Raw genomic sequence first — 6,798 nt, 5'->3', positions numbered from 1 at the left:
ATTCGAGATGCGATCCTCAGCTTCATTCAGCGTGAAGGCGAGAGCTTGTATGATGCTTGGGAGAGATACAAGGCTTTATTCAGGAGATGTCCTAACCACGGGCTCGAGAGATGGTTAGAGCTGCAGATATTCTATAGAGGATTGACTTGGGACACTCGAGCTTATGTCGATATGGCAGCGGGCGGAGCTATTACAAACCAGACACTTGATGAAGCTTTTCTGCTGATTGAGAGCATAGCTTTTCTGCTGATATGGCAGCGGACTATGCTGATTTAGCCGAGCATAGTCGTCGTTGCCTAGTCCCTGTGGAGAACACGACATCCGTAGTTTGGGGCGTAAAAACCCCATTATATTACAATTGATCAATAAGTCATTTTAACCTAGAAAAAAATAAGGGGAGGACCTTCGGGACAAAGCGCTGCCGTCTCGAGGCGGAACTTGGGTAGGAGCACTTTTTCCCTCTGGCGGAGCGATTCCGCCGAGGGAACTTCCCTCCCGGATGGGGAAATTATCATCATCATCATCACCAACAACTCTCCCATCTTGGGGAGGGCTATCTTCATCAACATCTTCAAGAACACCAACTCCTCTCATACCCTAGTTCATCTCTTGTGTTCAGTCTTTGTACCGGAACTATAGATTGGTGCTTGTGGGTAACTAGTAGTGTTGATTACATCTTGTAGTTGTTTACTATATGGTTTATTTGGTGGAAGATTATATGTTCAGATCCATTATGCTATTTAATACCCCTATGATCTTGAGCATGATTATCATTTGTGAGTAGTTACTTTTGTTTTTGGGGTCATGAGAGAAATCATGTTGCAAGTAATCATGTGAACTTGATATGTGTTCGACATTTTCATGATATGTATGTTGTGATTCCTTTAGTGGTGTCATGTGAACATCGACTACATGACACTTCACCATATTTGGGCCTAAGGGAATGCTTTGTGGAGTACTTATTAGATGATTGGTTGCGAGAGTGACAGAAGCTTAAACCCAAGTTTATGCACTATTCTGCAAGGGACCGACTGGATCCAAAAGTTTATTGCTATGGTTAGAATTTATTCTTAATACTTTTTTCATAGTTGATGATGCTTGCGAGAGGATTAGTCAGAAGTAGGAGGTTTGTTCAAGTAAGAACGACATCACCTAAGCACCGGTCCACCCACATATCAAATTATCAAAGTAGCGAACACGAATTAAGCCAACATGATGAACGTGACTAGATGAAATTCCCGTGTACCCTCAAGAACACTTTGCTTATCATAAGAGACCATATTGGCCTGTCCTTTGCCACAAAAGGATTGGGCTACCTTGCTGCACTTTTGTTACTACGATCGTTACTTGTTCGTTACAAATTATCTTGTTATCAAACTACTCCGCTACTTACAATTTTAGCACTTGCAGACATTACCTTGCTAAAAACCACTTGTCATTTCCTTCTGCTCCTTGTTGGGTTCGACACGCTTACTTATCAAAAAGTCTACAATTGACCCCATATACTTGTGGGTCATCAAGATGGAGATCAAAAGCACACGATGATGATGGACATATCATGTCACATATTTCGATTGCATGTGATGTTTACCTTTGATGCATCTTATTTTTCTTAGAACGACAGTAGCATTATAAGATGATCCCTTCACTTAATTTCAAGATAAAAGTGTTCTCCCTGAGTATGCACCATTGCCAAAGTTCGTCGTTTTGAAGCACCACATGGTGATCGGGTGTGATAGACTCTACATTCACATACAATGGGTGTAGGCCAGTTTTGCACACTCAGAATACTTGGGACAAACTTGACGAGCCTAGCATGTACGAACATGGTCTCAGAACACTGGAGACCGAAAGATTGAGACCCCGAGTTATCCGAATCAGTATTAAAGCTTGCATTGACATAACCCTTTACGTGCTATCAAACCTCCCACAGATACCGGAGGAATACCTTGTGTTCTATCAAACGTCACAACGTAACTGGGTGATCATAAAGATGCTCTACAGGTCTCTTCGAAGGTGTTTGTTGAGTTGGCATAGATCAAGATTAGGATTTGTGACTTCGAGTATCGAAGAGGTATCTCTGGGCCATCTCGGTAATAGACATCATAAGCTTGCAAGAAAATGACTAAGGAGTTAGTTTCGAAATGATGTATTACAAAACGAGTAAAGAGACTTGCCGGTAACGAGATTTAACTAGGTATGAAGATATCGACGATCGAATCTTAGGCAAGTAACAACCGATGTACAGAGGGAATTACGTATGTTGTCATAACAGTTGGACCGAAAAAAATGTTCATAGAATATGTAGGAACCAATATGGGCAGCCAGGTTCCGCTATTGGTTATTTACCGGAGAGGTGTCTCGGTCATGTCTACTTAGTTCTCGAACCCGTAGGGTCTGCATGCTTAACGTTCATTGACGATATAGTGTTATATGAGTTATATGAATTGGTGAACCAATGTTGTTCGGAGTTCCAGATGAGATCATGGACATGACGAGGAGTCCCGAAATGGCCGAGAGGTAAATATTGATATATATTATGATGGTATTCGGATACGGGAAGTGTTTCATAGTGTACCAGTTAGTTATCGGAATGCCGGAGGGGTACCGGACACCCCTGGGAGGGTAATGGACCTATTGGGCCATTAGAGGGAGCACACCAGGCCACAATGGGCTGGCGCACCCCCTATGACAGCCGCCCAAGTGGGGGAAAGGAAAGGGGGGATTCGTCCTCCCCCTTCCTCCCCTCTTCCCCCTTTCCTCCCCCCTCTTACAAATATGGTAGGGGGGTTCCACTTGGGAAGGACCCCAAGTAGTATTCGGCCTACTTGGGGGTGCCTCCTAGCTGCTCCCTTCTCCCTACACCTATATATATGTGGGAGGGGGCGCTTAGAACAAGCACAACAATTGCTTAGCTGTGTGTGGCGCCCCCTCCACCTTTTACACCCTCGGTGATATTTTTGTAGTGCTTAATAGCTTCATCATCACCGTCACCACACTGTCGTGCTGCCAGAACTCATAAACTACCTCGCTGTCTTGCTGGATCAAGAAGGTAGAGGATGTCACCGAGTTGAACGTGTGTTGAGCGCGGAGGTATCGTATGTTCGGTACTCGATCGGTTGGATCGCGAATAAGTTCGACTACATCAACCGCATTACTAAACGCTTCCGCTTATGGTCTACGAGGGTACGTAGACACACTCTCCACCTCCCATTGGTATGCATCTCCATGGATAGATCATGTGTGTGCGTATATTTTTTCCATGCAACGTTCCCTACAGTGGCATCCGAGCCAGGTCTATGTGTAGATGATATGCACGAGTAGAACACAAAGAGTTGTGGGCGATGATAGTCATACTTCTTACCACCAACGTCTTATTTTTATTCGGCAATATTGTGGGATGAATAGGACTGAACCAACCTTACATGTCCACGTACATGGGACCAGTTCCACTGACAAACATGCAACTAGTTTTGCATAAAGGTGGCTGGCGGGTGTCTATTTCTCCTACTTTGGTTGAATCGAATTTGACTATGGATGGTCCTTGAAGAAGGTTAAAACAACAAACTTGAGGAATCACCATTGTGGTATTTTGCGTAGATAAAAATGGTTCTTTCTAGAAGCCCATAGCAGCCACGTAAAACTTGCAACAACAAAGTAGCGGACGTCTAACTTGTTTTTGCAGGGCATGTTGTGATGTGATATGGTCAAGACGTGATGTGTTGATGTATGAGATGATCATGTTTCGTAATATCGACTACCGACAGGAGCCTTAGGTTGTCCCTTTATTGTATGAAGTGCAGATGCCATGTAATTGCTTTACTTTATCTCTATGCGTTAGCAATAGTTGTAGAAGCAATAGTTGGCGAGACGACCCCGACGCAACGATGGAGATCAAGCTGTCGAGATGGTGAAGATGAAGATCACGACGATGCTTTGGATATGGAGATCAAAAGCACAAGATGATGATGGCCATATCAGGTCACATATTTTGATTGCATGTGATGTTTATCTTTTATGCATCTTATTTTGCTTAGAACGATGGTATCATTATAAGACGATCCATTCACTTAATTTCAAGATAAAAGTGTTCTCCATGATTATGCACCGTTGTGAAAGTTCGTCCTTTTGAAGCACCACGTGATGATCAGGTGTGATAGACTCTAGGTTCACACACAACAGGTGTAAGCCAGTTTTGCACACGCAGAGTAATTGGGTGAAACTTGATGAGCCTAGCTAGCATGTAAAGACATGGTCTCGGAACACTAGAGACCGGAAGTTCAAACATGAGTCATATAGTAGATATGATCCACATAGAGATGTTCACCATTGATGACCACCCCATCTAACATGATGATCGGACATGGGTTAGTTTATTTGGATCATGTATCACTTAGACAACTTGAGGGATGTTGATTTAAGTGGGAGTTCATTAGTAATTTGATTAATTGAAGTTCATTTATCATGAACTTAGTCCTGATAGTATTTGCAAATCTATGTTGTAGATCAATAGCTCGCAATGTAGCTCCCCTATTTTTGATATGTTCCTAGAGAAAAATAAGTTGAAAGATGATAGTAGCAATGATGCGGACTGGGTCCATGATCTGAGGATTATCCTCATTGCTGCACAGAAGAATTATTTCCTTGATGCAACGCTAGGTGACAGACCTATTGTAGGAGCAGATGCAGACGTTATGAACGTTTGGCAAGCTCGATATGATGACTACTTAATAGTTTAGTGCGCCATGTTTACGGCATAGAACAGGGACTTCAAAATGTTTTGAACGCCACGGAGCATATGAGATGTTCCAAGAGCTGAAATTGGTATTTAGGACTCATGCCCGTGTCGAGAGGTATGAGACCTCTGAAAAGTACTTTGCCAACAAGATGGAGGAGAATAGCTCAGCCAGTGAGCATGTGCTCAGAATGTCTGGGTACTACAACCACTTGAATCAAGGGGGAGTTAATCTTCCAGATAAGATAGTGATTGACAGAGTTCTCTAGTCACTATCACCAAGCTACTAGAACTTCATGATGAACTATAATATGCAAGGGATAACAAAAACGTTTCCTGAGCTCTTCGTGATGCTGAAATCGGTGAAGGTAGAAATCAAGAAAGAGCATCAAGTTTTGATGGTTAACAAGGTCACTAGTTTCAAGAAAAAGGACAAAGGGAAAGAAAGGGAACTTCAAGAAGAATGGCAAGCAAGTTGCCACTTCCATGAAGAAGCCCAGAGTGGGACCTAAGACTGAAACTGAGTGCTTCCATTGCAAAGGGAATGGTCACTAGAAGTAAAACTGCCTTGAATATTTGGCGGATAAGAAGAATGGCCAAGTGAACAAAGGTATATTTGATGTACATGTTATGTATGTGTACCTTACTAGTATTCATAGTAGCCTCTGGGTATTTGATACTGGTTTAGTTGCTAAGATTAGTAACTCGAAACAGGAGTTGCAGAATAAACAGAGACTAGTTAAGAGCAAGGTGATGATGTGTGTCGGAAATGATTCCAAGGTTGATACGATCACCATCGCACACTCCCTCTACCTTCGAGATTAGGGTTGAACCTAAATAAATGTTATATTTGGTGTTTGCGTTGAGCATCAATATGATTTGATCATGATTATTGCAATACGATTATTCATTTAAGTAAGAGAATTATTGTTGTTCTATTTACATAAATAAAACCTTCTATGGTCATACACCCAATGTAAATGGTTTATTGAATCTCGATCGTAGCGATTCAAATATTCATAATATTGATGCCAAAAGATAAAAAGTTGAGAATGATAGTGCAACATACTTGTGGCACTACCGTTTAGGTCATATTGGTGTAAAATGCATGAAGAAAGTCCATGCGGATGGACTTTTGAAATTACTTGATTATCAATCATTTGATACTTGTGAACCATGCCTCATGGGCAAGATGACTAAAACTCCATTCTTCGGATCATTGGAGAGAGCTTATGACTTATTGGAAATAATACATACCAATGTATGCGGTCCGATGAGTGTTGAAGCACGCGGCGGGTATCGTTATTTTCTGACCTTTCGCAGATGCTTTGGGTAGGTATGAGTATATCTACTTGATGAAACACAAGTCTGAAACATTTGAAAAGTTCAAAGAATTTCAGAGTGAATTGGAGAATCATCCTAATAAGAAAATAAAGTTTCTACGAGCTGATCCTGAAGGTGAATATTTGAGTTACGAGTTTGGCCTTCATTTAAAACAATGGGGAATTGTTTCACAACTCACACCACCTGGAACACCACAGCGTAATGTTGTGCCCAACAATGAGTTTTAGAATTCCTAATAAATCCTAGAGGCCCAGTTAGCCCATTTGTGCAAGGCATGGGGTGCTACTAAAGTTTAGTCCCACATTGCTAGTTTGGCAGGAGTTGGACGTCCTTATAAGGGAGGTTGTTTCCCCACATGTATGAGCATGAGAACAAGAGAGACATACATGTGCGCTCCTCCTTTACCGCCCGCCTCCGCCCGCCTCGCCACGCCACACCTCGTAACGACGCGCCGCGGGTGAATCTCTTTGGCTACTGGCTGTCCGCTTCGTCTCCCTCTCTTTGTTTCACCTCCCGTCGATGCCCATTCGTCTCCTTGTCATGTGCCTATATAAGAGAGGTCGCTCCTCTTCATAGAGACACATCAAAACTCCACCTTCCTCTCACCTCCAAGTTCTAGACCACTGAGCTACTGTTAGGATATTCCCCATCTAGACTTGTGGCGTGCACCGTAGGTTGGGACAGTAGGCCTCTGAAACCCCACCTCTCTGAGTCCTGTA

The 6,798-nt window shown here is 42.7% G+C and overlaps 1 non-coding gene across 1 annotated transcript; it reads right to left on the bottom strand.

Annotated features, from left to right (window-relative positions):
* LOC123095259 (small nucleolar RNA R71) lies at positions 1 to 104 on the bottom strand. The gene has a single exon (XR_006446157.1). It is a non-coding gene; the product is annotated as a small nucleolar RNA R71 (small nucleolar RNA).
* Between the last annotated feature and the right edge of the window lie 6,694 nt (positions 105 to 6,798).

This window comes from Triticum aestivum, chromosome 4B, assembly GCF_018294505.1.
Source record: "Triticum aestivum cultivar Chinese Spring chromosome 4B, IWGSC CS RefSeq v2.1, whole genome shotgun sequence".
Taxonomy (NCBI): domain Eukaryota; kingdom Viridiplantae; phylum Streptophyta; class Magnoliopsida; order Poales; family Poaceae; genus Triticum; species Triticum aestivum.
Note: the sequence above shows the minus strand (reverse complement) of the source record. Positions and strands in the feature narration are given on the sequence as shown.